This window comes from Adiantum capillus-veneris, chromosome 3 (assembly GCF_014529385.1).
Source record: "Adiantum capillus-veneris isolate H3 chromosome 3, ASM1452938v2, whole genome shotgun sequence".
Lineage (NCBI taxonomy): Eukaryota > Viridiplantae > Streptophyta > Polypodiopsida > Polypodiales > Pteridaceae > Adiantum > Adiantum capillus-veneris.
The window spans coordinates 102,228,624-102,242,181 of NC_140933.1; positions in this window are offsets into that span (position 1 = coordinate 102,228,624).

Sequence of the window (13,558 nt, forward strand, 5' to 3'; positions counted from 1 at the left end):
AAACATACATGGATAGAAATGGAACTCAGTATTTACAAGTCGAAGACCCTGACGTGATAGACAAATGGGGGTTATAAGTAAACACGATAATTCCAGATATGGCCGCAAAAGAAGGACCACCAACTTTAGAATTTGAGGGATACAATCAAGTTGATTTGAAGCCTTTGAAACGGCTTAGTCTATTGCTGGGAGGATAGAAATGTAAAAGATCTTCTATGGACTTCGCATGCCAAATCGGGACAACTAACACTCATGAAGATCATCTATATCTTCAAGATCAAAGATAAGGGATCAGCAGATCTACCAACCTACCCGTTTAGGGATTGTTATAACAACAACTTTGTTATGATGACTCCTAAGGAGGTGGAACAAACCAAATACCAAGGGTATTCCATAAGGGATTGGATATTGGGAGAAGGACCAGAAACTATTCCAAGGGATGAACACCGTGAGAGATCTTCTAAGAGTAATGTTAAGAAACCAAAGACCACCTTATCGTGAAGAAAACCGGGTGACACTAAAGCCAATCTAGGGCTACATGAGTTACTATTTTCAACAGACTAGTTTGAAGGACTCGGAACAGGACCAACTGCCAGGAGACCGGGAGTTGAACAAAATAGACGTGTCAGACCAGCTAATTTTCAAAAATGGGTCAGAAAATACAGTGGATCAGGGGATCCATACAACCACTTAGCAAGCTTTAAGCAAGTCCTAAGAGCGGAACGCATATTCGATTTCCATACTCAATTCGAAGGGTCTTGAATAACATTAGAAGGAAAAGCATTAACATGGTTCCAAAACATTCCACCAAGGTCAATCATGGACTTGAACACATTAGCTCAAGGATTTGTAGTTGCTTGTTCCAAAACGGGGATCAAACACAATATAGTAGCTCAAATCTACAGCTCTAAACAGAAACAAGGTGAGTCTATTAGGGATTGTGCAACTCGAATGAAACAATACATTGCCAGATGCCCATGGCTAGAGATACATGTAGAAGAATGACTAGTATCATTGTTCCTAGAGAGACTGCTAAACAAAGAACTTCATGCTATACTGTATAGCAAGAAGCATACAACCCTAGAAGAGTGTGTGTCAAATGCTATTGACTTAGGAGACAATTGTGATATTTTCAACGAAGAAGATGTCCCCTAAGGATAACCAAAGTGAGAAAACAACATCCACTAAACCAACACAAGTGGGAACGGCTGCTGTAGCACCACTATCAGCCATAGAAGACATGCTCAAAAGGATGAATGACATGATGAATAACATGCAAAAAGCACCTATGCGAGGACCAAGGCAAGGGATACCTCAACAAAGACACCCAATTAGATCACAGAAATGGTGTGCAATCCAGGGAAAATGGACCAACCATGAGACCAATGAGTGCTATTATCAACCAAAGTATGATGGAAATGTTTAGTACGTGCCCATGAGGCCACAAGGACAACCCATGTACTTATACCAGCCTAACATGGCCCCAACTCAAAGACCACCCATGGGTATGGAAAGACCTCAACCCGTGTTGGGTCAACAATCTCCGTATCCAGGACATAATGCTATTATCGACCAAAGTATGATGGAAATGTTCAGTACGTGCCCATGAGGCCACAAGGACAACCCATGTACATATACCGGCCTAACATGGACCCAGCTCAAAGACCACCTATGGGTATGGAAAGACCTCAACCCCTGTTGGGTCAACAACCTTCGTATCCAAGACATAATGTAGTACCTATAAAGTACATGCATTCAGAGGGAGTCATAGATGAACAAGCACTAGTGCCTATTAGACCCTATGCTAAGCCTAGTCCATCTACAGTAATGGTAGAAGGAGATTGGTACAATTCACACCTACCATCAATGGAAAAACCTGTGACTTATGCTCCACTAGAGCTTGCACCAATGTATTATGTGGCTAATCAAGGTGTTAGACCTCCTATGGTAAGACCCATGATTAAGCCAAGAACGGGAAACTGTCATAGCTGTGGTGCAGATGATCATTGGAAAAATGAATGCCCAGAGCCTGACAAGAACCTCAAGCCAGTTGAAGCTTATTGCATACAATGTTGCAAAAAGGGAGGACACTTTCCGGAAGATTGTCCTAAAAATTCTTTAAACAAGGGTAAAACAGTAGTGAACGTAGTCCAAGTGATACCTAGTAGCTTATATGAGAGTGAACCAATTGTTCCAATCAAGGTAATCACCAGAGCCCAGGCTAAGAAAAAGAAACATAACTCCTCTGGTGATTCAGAAAATACAAAAAATTCCTCTCAAAAGACCAAAAAAAGCAGAAGAAAATAGTATGAGATGAGAAAACAGAAACAACGGGCTGAAATCAAGGAGAAAGCAAAGAAGCTATTCCAGGAAAAGGTGAAAGAAACTGTAAGCGAAGTCAAAGAAACAACCGTGAAATCTGGAGGATAAATTTCGGTTGACAAAAATTTTCAGCCTATTAATGTAGCCTTGGAAGCCTACCAAGTAGGACTTAAAGCAGGCCAAAACATGGAAAACAAATGGAAAAACTATCCTTCTCCAGACATGGAAGCAACTAATCTTGAAGCTTATCAAAATTTGATAAGAATCACGCAAGAAATGCTGGAAAAACAAAAAGCCAAGCTCGAAAGTATGGCAAAACTTGAGGACCTTGTGGTAAGAGACACTAGAGAAAAATCTGAAGTGGTGGTAGAACCCCACCTTGAAACAAAAGGTCCAGAACTTATAGTGCCGGACAACGAAGATGCCTTAGACGGAATTCCATTCGTAGAGGAAGACTGGCCAGGACACTTATGGGAAAAAGTTAGAGAGATCAATGATGGGAGCCTAAGTCTGAAGTCAGCTCCTATAGAGGAAGTTTGGTTAGACAATCTACCTCTTGATATGGACATGGATGTATAATCCTTGAATAGGGATTGCAGATCTGAAGCTTCAAGCTCATCCAAGATTGGGGAAACAATTATATGTACTTGAAGCAAGTGGGATCTATAACAAGGGTTAATCTAAAAAATCGCACTTATAGAGATGTCATGAAAATGCCCATACAAGAGTTTGATTTATTCTCTTCGGTTGAAACTAAGCTTCCATCTTGGTTGAACAAAGACACTCCTATATGGATGTGCGGAGCTTCAGAAAACGGAAGCTTAAAACGAGAATAATGTATCTTAGAAAGGGATTGTATGGATGAAGCATATGTACCTGAGCCTTTCCAAAGCATTTGTTTGAGCCATTTGAGTGGACGTATTTGTTTGGATGTATGTGTGAATATGTCTATACCTACTCAATTTTGCAATGAGCACATCTATGACATAATTCCCATACAAATGATTTCAACCCTCCACATTGAAGATGAAATTCACGAACCCAAGGACTTGGTGAAAGCTCAACAAGTCTTTTCAGACTTCTACTATGATGCAACAGATGAGTTAGAAGAACACTCAGCTACCTCAGATGATTCGGAGTCGGAAAAAGAACATGTGAGAGCTAAGCTACTCATGAAAGGAGGGGAGGAAAAGTTTTTTGACTTTCCTAACCAGAAACCGAGAAGACAAAAATGGTAAAGATGAAAAAGAGACACCAGAAACGTGAAAGCTAGACCTATGCCATCAGTCTCCAGTAGAACATAGTTCCTGATGCAGGGAGATGCACATGATTGCGTCAAGGACAAAATCACTGGCAGATATCCTTTAAACGAAAATCAAGAAATGTCAAAAACATCGAGGAAAACGAGGAAGGATACTCAAGCAAAGCCAAAAAAAAAGGACAAGGGGTCAATTATGACACGAGTTGAGCAAAAAAAGAAGTACCAAGAGTTGAAAAAGCTCCAAAGGAGATATATACGACTGAAATGAAAACCACAAAAGAGGATGGTAAAGATGTAATGAGTATTCCATCCCATTATAAGAAATATACTATCCAAGATCGGAAAATCATAGTCAAACAACCTGTTAGAGAACCGTGAAACAGGGCGAGTCCTACGAAGGCCTGAAAACGCAAAAAAGATAGATTTGGCTGAACCAGGAGAAGAGCTAGGCCTACCTACATTGCAAATGACCTAACAGAAGAAGAAGAAGAGATTTTGCTAAGCTTGCTGAAAGAGTACCGAGATATCTTTGCTCGGTCTTATAAGGATCTCAAGGGTGTTGATCCAGAAATCTGTCAACATACCATACCCATGAGAGATGATGCGAAACCAAGTAGACAAAGGCCATACACATATAATGAAACATTTGCCAGGAAGATTAAAGAAGAGATTGAAAAACTAAAGGAAGCCAAATTCATTTACGAAATTGAACACACAGATTGGGTGTCTGCAATTGTGGTAGTACACAAGAAAAATGAAAAACTACGAGTGTGTGTCAACCTCAAGAAAGTGAATGCAGCTACCATTAGAGAAAACTTTCCTCTTCCAATCACTAAGCATGTTTTAGAACGAGTTGCAAGAAAAGAAGCTTAAAGCTTCTTAGATGGCTTTTTGGGATACAATCAACTTTTGGTTTACCCAAAAGATCAACATAAAACTGCTTTTGCAATAGAATGGGGTATTTTTGCCTATCGGGTTATGCCTTTTGGGTTAACTAATGCTATTGTCACATTTCAAAGATTGATGAGCCATGCTTTTAAGGAATATCTTAGGAAATTCTTGGAACTATATATAGATGATCTATGCGTACATTCATCAATCCGGGTTGATCATTTTGAACACCTCAAAAAGGTAATTGAAAAATGTAGACTTTATAGGATTTGCTTAAATCCTGAAAAGTGCACATTCATGGGTAGACAAGGAAAATTTCTTGGACATATAGTGTATAAAAATTGCATAGCTATTGATATAGACAAAATTCATGTCATTGTTGATTTGCCTAGACCAACAACAGTCAAGGGGGTTCAAGCCTTCATGGGACATTGTGGATATTACAAACGGTTCATTTACATATACGCTATAATTGCAAAACCCATGTATAGCTTGATTACACACTTTGAGTGGACTGATGCGTGCGAAGAATCCTTCATGAAGCTTAAGCAAGCTCTCACTTAAGCTCCAATATTGAAAGCACCAGATTGGAATAAGATATTTCACATACATGTAGATGCTTCCAATTTTGCTATTGGGTGTATACTAGCTCAACCAGGAGATGGAATTTTTTTTTCTTATTTCTTATGCTAGCCAACAATTGAACATGGCAGAAAATAATTATACCACCACCGAAAGACAAGGATTAGGAATGATCTATGTCGTAAAAAAGTATAGACATTACCTATTAGCCAACAAATTTGTGTTCTTTGTGGACCAATAAGCCTTATTGTACTTGGTCAATAAGCCATGCAGCACAGGAAGAATAGTGAGACGGTTCATCATTCTTCTAGAATTTGATTTCACTGTGGTTATAAAAAAGGGCACCACTCATCAAAGAGCAGATCATTTGTCAAGGATTGTTTCAAGAGAATCACCTAAAGGAGTAGATGATGATCTACCATATATGCCTATCTGTTCTCCGTGGAAATGATACCTCGATGGTCAGAAAATATGGTATCATTGATGACCATAGCTCAAGTGGATTCACAAATACCACTTCCTATTACCAACGAATTAATCGAGCAATTGGCCATGTATCAATTACTAGCTGGGAGACTATACAAAATAAATCGAGATGAAATATTGCTCTTATGCATTAATCTTGAAGAGAAAACCCAATACCTAAGTCAAGCACATATTACCATAGTAGGACTTCACTTTGCAAAAGACAAAACTATGCAAAGGATCTTGAGTCTTGGAGCATTTTGGCCAACTATGCAGAGTGATGTTCGCTCTTTTGTTAAGGATTGTCCTCAATGTCAAAAACAGACATCCATTCCTCATGTAACATTGTTCCAAATGTCGCTTGTTCCTAAGTGGCGTAACTATCTAGTTACTTACTTATCAAGCCGAACATTTTCTGAGGATATGAGTAAACACCGTCAAAGAGCAATTGAAATTGAAGCAAGAGACTATGCCCTTATTGAAAACCAATTGTATGAGAGAGGTAAGGATCAACATCTATGTCTTTGTGCAAATGAAGACGAATATATTCCAATTATAGAACAAGGACGTGCTGGATTAGCTGGAGGTCACTTTTCTAGTGAGACCACTGCAAGAGCAATCTTAATGGCAGGCATATGGTGGCCAACACTTTTTGTAGATGCCAAAGAATATGTTCGAAGGTGTGATGCTTGTCAACGAGCAAAAATGCCAACAAGAGTAAATAGCATGCCCTTAAGACCAATGATGGGGGCTAGAGCTTTCGCAAAATGGGGTATAGATTTTGTTGGGCCAATACAAACACCTGCTTATAGAACCCAAGCTCAATATATCTTATTCTTATATGAGTATGTATTCACAAGATATGGACTACCACTAGAAATTGTGAGTGATAGGGGAACTCATTTCCTCAATGAGGTCATTGAGTATCTGCTTAATGAATTTATGGTCATCCATAACAAATCAGCTCCCTATCACCCACAAGCAAACGGACAAGCTGAGCATACGAATAAAATTCTTAGCTCGGTATTGACTAAAGTGGTTAGTTCAGGAAGAAAGGACTGGGAAATAAATCTCCATACAGCTCTATGGGCTTATTGAGTTTCATTCAAACAACTTTAAATGCTACACCTTTAACCTTGTTTTTATGGTCTTGATGCCATACTGCCAATATAATTTCTATTGCTGACATTAAGGGTAGCTAAGAATCTTGAGTGGACTGGACATGAATTGTGAGAGAGACTTGAAGATTTGGAGAAGCTAGATGAGCAAAGGCTAACTGCTATAGCTCACATCTATGCACAAAAGCGAAAACAAAAACAATTTTTTGATTCCCATCTAATTACAAAAATCTTTAAAAAAGGGGACTTAGTTTTAGTTTATTCCCTTTAAGCAACACATTTCCAAGTTTAAGAAAAAGAGAAACGGACCATTCAACATTGAAAGTGGAGTAGTTAAGTTGTCCATCCTAGATGGTGAACCAATGGCTAATTGGATTAGTGGATGTCGTTTAAAGAAATACAATCTGCCACTAACTAATGAATTACTAGAAAGAATGCATGCAGCCAAGCAAAGGAGGATAAAACGGCAAGAGGTTATTGATGAAGACCAGGAGGAAGCTCGACTTCGAGTACTCAAAAGGAAAGCTGCTCTCAAGAATCAACAAATGCCTATTTCCATTAACACCCTGGAAATAGATGATCGACAATGGGAATTGCCGAAAGATGCAATGTCAACAGATGATGAATGGTTAGATGGAATGGACCTTCGCATCAAAGTACAACTCAACAATCATAGCACAAATGCATTGGTCGACACAGGAGCTCAAGTAAATGCAGTCAGTTATTCCACGTACAAGAAAGCAACAAGTCAATCTTTGATGGCAGGAATATCAACTATCAAAGGATGCAACAAGAACCCAACACTAACATTGGGAGTAGTCAACTTAAATGTGATAGTACATGGATGTTCATGTCCTCATCAGTTTGTATGCTTACGAGATGAACACATGAATGAGACAATAATTCTTGGAATCTCATGAATGCGGACGTACAAGGCAGTACCATGATTGGGATACGAATTATCTCAAGCTATCACCTAAAGGCGGACAACTCATTGTTCCAGTTGCATCAATCAAGGAGGAATGGAAAGGAGATTACCGGTAGAACAAACCGTGAAGCAATCAATCTTCTCCATCCTATCGGACAAGAAAATGATACAAGTAGCATGTAAGGAGTCAAGCAAATTTGGGTACCGAAGGCACAGCTTAAGGATAAGCCAATTCAAATCTTGGTGCCCAAAACATCATCGACAATACCAAAGCCAGTTCCAAAGAGTAAAACAAAAAGACGAGCATCTCCAAGCAAGGAACCTAACACACAATGGATTTAGAAGAAAAGGAGCACTTATCTTCTTCGTAAACCGTGAAACCAATCAAGCAATGGAGAGTTAAGCCTCAGAACACTCAACCACACCATTCTGCACCAAGCAAACCAAGGTATCAATGGCAAGTAAAAGCTCGACAACAGTCAAAAGTGATACCAACAGCTCAGGCAATCAGTGTGCTAAAGCACCCTAATGGTACAATCAAGCAGAGAGCACACAAGTTACAGGATTTGCTCTTTGGAAGACAGCATCAGAAAGCCTCGACATCAAAAACCCTTGAGTTAATTACTCAAGACCCAACTCTTGCACAGCATAATGGTTTGAACTGCATTGATCTTCAAAGCATGGTAGAGCCAACCAAGGCTATGCATAGACACGATTGTTCAACCCACGCACACAGTCGTCTCGGAGTACGCTATCTAGGAGGGGTGAAAGGGCACTAAGTAATTAAGGGCAATGTTTGATGAGGGAGGAAAAAAGTTTGATGTTAACATGTGATTTTTTGCAAAATTACCTAATAATGCACTTATAATACATCAACAGGGAAAATTTAACTGATGATATCTCCCCGATGAGTGTAAATAGTGTATATACTATCAAAAAATCATAGTCCTTTTTTGTTATTTTTCATCATTTTTCTTGATATTGAGACTAAAAAATGGATAAATCTAACAAAAAATAATAAAGCTCTATTTTTCAATGGATTTTCTTAATTATTGGATTTTCACTTTGCTTTTTTAGCCCATTTTGTTATTTTGTTTGATTTTTTAAATAAACAGGTCAAAAATTAATAATAAATAGCAAAGGAGGTCAGAAGGAAAAACTGAAGACACGACGGACAAGCACAAAAAATTTCAATAAAATTGGCAGATGGAAGCGGGAAGCCTAAATTGGGCGACCGGACCTACTTTTGCAGAATTCTTGCAGAATGAGCTACAAGAACTTGATTGGGAAAATTTTTGAGTCTAACATAGATTTCACGGCTTACTAGGACTAATAGGGGAATTTGGGGAAAAATGGTTCGGGAAGTCCGAGTATAGATACCCAAGGTAGGCTAAAATCACCTCATTTCCACTTGTTGCCTTTGGAAAGAGAGCCTTTTGACCCTCTTCGCGCGTATTTTTCGGAGTCCACAGTCACCTGTTTTCAGCGCCATCTCACTTGAGACATGAGGGGTAAGTTCTATACTTATCAATGATCCATTTTGTACGGCCGGTAGCTAGTCTAAACCCCTGGAAAAAACCCTAGAATCCGAGCAGTACACGAAGACCTACGACCAAAAATCGACCATAGCGACCTGTCAGCTCAACCAAATCGGATGAGATTTGAAATGTAGCATGTCCCAACATAATATGACACTTCTATATCAACAATTGACCATTCGGCAAGGGTCGAGGGGGTCCCAAGTGAAGGAGTACGAGCAGAAGTGCGACGCGAGAGAGAGTGCGAGAAGAAGAGCACGACGATATGGTGAACTCGCTCTACTGTAATGTGTAAAGCATAGTGAGTTCTTATTAGGTTTTTACAAAAGAATATGTGTACATACCTGGCGGCCCGCCCACTTACCTGGGCGACCACATTGGGCTTTATACCCCAACAACCTCCCACTTAAAGTCCAATGTGGTACTTTAAATGTGAGAGAAGCTACTATACAAGCTAATATACAAGGGATGTAGAGAAGTGATGTACTACCCTACACCTAACTGCTTGCGAAAATGCGCAAAGCTCTCTAAGGGAAGTCCTTTTGTAAGTAGATCAGCAGGATTTTCTGTGGTGTGAACTTTGACAAGCTGAAGTTTCTTATCCTCGAGCATTTCCCTGATGAAATGATACTTCACATCCACATGCTTTGTCTTTGAGTGATAAACTGGATTGCGAGCCAATTGTATAGCACTTTGACTATCACAATATAACACACACATCTCTTCTTTGATTCCCAAATCTGTTACTAGTCGATTAAGCCAAATTGATTCTTTGCATGCCTCTGATGCTGCAACATATTCAGCCTCTGTAGTAGACTGAGTAACACAATCTTGGACATATGTCCTAACCGGCTATGCCACAAAGAAACGTTCGGCTGCTCGGTTACATTGATTACATTTTTAGAGACATTTGATACATAAATCATGTAAAGTCCTCCAGACTTTACTCCATGTGCTACTGTCATAGAACCCTTGGATATCTTCCACATGTTTTGTCCAAAAGTGGTGATGTAGCCAGCATCATCAAGTAAACCTGTGCTGATCAAGCTCTTTGTAATTGCGGAAACATGTCTCACATTCTTCAGCGTGAAAGAAGAGCCATTCTGAAACTTCAATTGAACATCTCCAACACCTAAGATCTCACATGTCTGCCCATTGCCTAGCTGAACATGATCTTTAGTGGTCACATAAGAGGTAAACCACTCCTTGTTTGGAGACACATGAAGTGATGCCCCTGAGTGTATAATCCAGTCACTCAGTGCATTTCCATCAGATGCTGTAAGAAGAGCTGAGTCCATTGTATTCTTCAAGAAGTAGATGTCTCCTGACATTAGACAGTCATCCTCTGCAACAATGCTTGTCACATTTATTTCTTGAATCTTCACTGAGGACTTGTTCTTCTCACCATGGTCTTCAGCTTTCTCTTTGCCTTTTTTCTGCTTTCCATTCTCTGCAGTCTCTTTTCATGTGACCCTTCTTGCCACAATGGTAGCATTCTATGTCACTCTTGCCTTTAGCACTGCGGGACTTGCTACGAGACTGATTCCTCTTTCCACCTTTGTACTTTTCTTTGGTCCTTCCCCTGACAACTAAGGCTGTTCCTTTGCCTTTTTCCATTGTCTTTCTATTGGTTTCTTCAGTAAGCAGACTTCCTTCTACACCTGCTATGTTCAAACCATCTGGAGGTGCAGAATTACTCAAAGCTGTGCGAAAAGTGTCCCAACTTTCCGGCAATGTGATCAACAGGAACATAGCTCTAACAGGTTCATCAAACTTGACACCTTGAGCTGACAACTGACTATAGATTGTGTTGAATTCATTCAAATGATTGGACATAGGTGTCCCTTCTTTCATCTTCAAGTCAACAAGCTTCTTAAGCCAGTATACCTGTGAAGCTGCACTCTGCTTCTCATAAAGATCACGCAGCTTTAACCATGCTTGATAAGCCGAAATCTCGTCTGCTACATTGAAGTAAACGCTTTCTGCCAAAGTCAGCATAATGGTAGAAAGTGCCAATTCATCCATTTCGCTCCATTCATCTTCGTCCATATCTTCTGGTTTTATCCCCTTGAGCTTTATAGGTTTTATCTGCTTCTTTTGTACCAACACGTGCCAAATCTTTTTCTTCCACAATGGGAAATTGGTTCCATCCAGCTTCTTGATATTGTAAAGAGCAGTGTCCTGTGATCCAGCCATAGCTACGCTTCACAGTAGTTTACTTTCCTGGGAAAAATTCGGCAGAGTTTCCCCTGTAAACTGACCTCTGAACCAATATCAACCTGTCAAATGAACCAAGAAAGCTTCAGATTCTGCAGAAATTTTGGCAGAGTGTCCTTTGTAAAATGGCTCTGGTGTACTAAAACAGACCAAAAAACAGCTCAAAAAACCACTGTCTCTCTAACACTGTAAGCTGTGGGTAAACCTGTCCTGCACCTGTACGGTCTCTGACTGTCCTGTCACTGTCTTGTAAGCATAGACTACGACAATGCCTCAACGGCAGTAAAGCAAAGATGCAATCCCAACTGTCTAACTCACAGTCAACACATCCTAGCTGCCTATCTAAGGGTGCTCGAGGGATCACTCCAAGACCTGTATCACCGAAAGGATCTCAACATTCAAGAATCCCCCAGCTCAATAAAACCTCACTCGACCCTCAACAAAGGCTGCAGTAAATCTGACAGTACATAGACTTCCCACAAAGTCATACATCCACAAATTTCCCACTATATGTTGTAACCGCTGCGGTGGTTGTTTGCTGCGTGACTCACAACCAACAAACCCTCAACAGACATACATCATCTCTGACAATACATCCCATGTGGAAGTACCTGCAATGTCAGGATGAAATCTGGAATATCAAGCAGCAAACACAAGCTACCTGATGAACTAGTGGATGTCGCCTACAGTCACTGTGTAGATGCGCCCGTGTCGTATGTGACACGCCTCCAAGAACTGTGAGCCGTCCTTCGATGTGTAGACAGCCACAAATCAACACTCTGGGAGTGTCGATATCCTCAGCACCTGCAGTCATAGGCCGAAAACCCCAAATTTGCAGAGTCGGATCTGCACCCGCTAAGACCACGTAGTCAAAAATGGCATGCGCAGAACTTTGTCGAAGCCGAACGGTAATCGAGATGACCTCAGAATGAAATTGTGACAACACCAAGCCCTTCGGGCTTTCCCACAAGATTTCGGGCCGTGTCTTCGCCTGTCAAATTTCACTCCAATCTGAGTTGGTGACTCTAGCCTCCTGCAGTGCTGCCCCGAGCCTCGATCTGAGCTCTGATACCAGTTGAAGGAGTACGAGCGGAAGTGCGACGCGAGAGAGAGTGCGAGAAGAAGAGCACGACGATATGGTGAACTCGCTCTACTGTAATGTGTAGAGCATAGTGATTTCTTATTAGGTTTTTACAAAAGAATATGTGTACATACCTGGCGGCCCGCCCACTTACCTGGGCAACCACATTGGGCTTTATACCCCAACACCAAGTAGAAAAGCTAGGTTTTTAGCATATGCCAAAATTGCATGCTGACTCCACAAAGAGCTTACATACGAGGTCTATACACAATGTATATGATTGGTTTCATAAAATCAATCAAGGGAAGCCCTCAAAAAGCAAAAAACGGCTCGAAGGCTACAAAGCGTCAAAATCGACATATGAGATCAAACTGACTCCAAATGGGCCAAAATTGGATGAGTTGCTTCACGACTATGTTGCGGACAAGTCCATAGCCTCAAAAGTGACTAACCAGCTCTACAGGCCATGTAGTCACAAAAATCGATGATTTCAGAGTCGACAAAGCACGAAGTGATGCTGGCAAGACCAAACTTTACCAAATTCAATTTAGGACTTGTTTTAGGTGTATAGAATATGTTCCAAGTTTTGTAAGAAAATGTTGACTGCTATAAATAATCATGATTTATTTACTTTTGCAAAATTTTGGCTTGAAAATTGTATCATCACCTCACCTATCACTTCTACACACCTATTACATGCCAAATTTCAAGTATGAGCCAAAATGATCAACTATAACTTGGGAAATTGCCAAAAAACGCAAAGAAGTCCTTGCAAGACAAATTTTGAGTTATGAGCCACATTTTTTGATCCAAATCACCTCATATCACATACATAGGGCCTATACCATGCCGAGAACTAAGTTGCACCAAAAAATGTTCATTTTGATGAAAAAGTTAATACTCACGATTATTTACTTTTTGGCCAAAACGGTTGAAAATTGTAATTTTGCCATCATGGGACCAAAGTACATGATGTCCTAAGCCCATTAACCAAGTTTGAACAAATTTGGAGTTCAAAATCTCAAAATTCCTTTACGTCTATTATTTTAGAGACCTAAAGCCTAAATCTGGCACCATTTTCATCCTGTGCACCCAAATGAGCCCATATTTCACTCAGAGTATCTAATTGGTATATACTTCAAGGCTATAATGTCA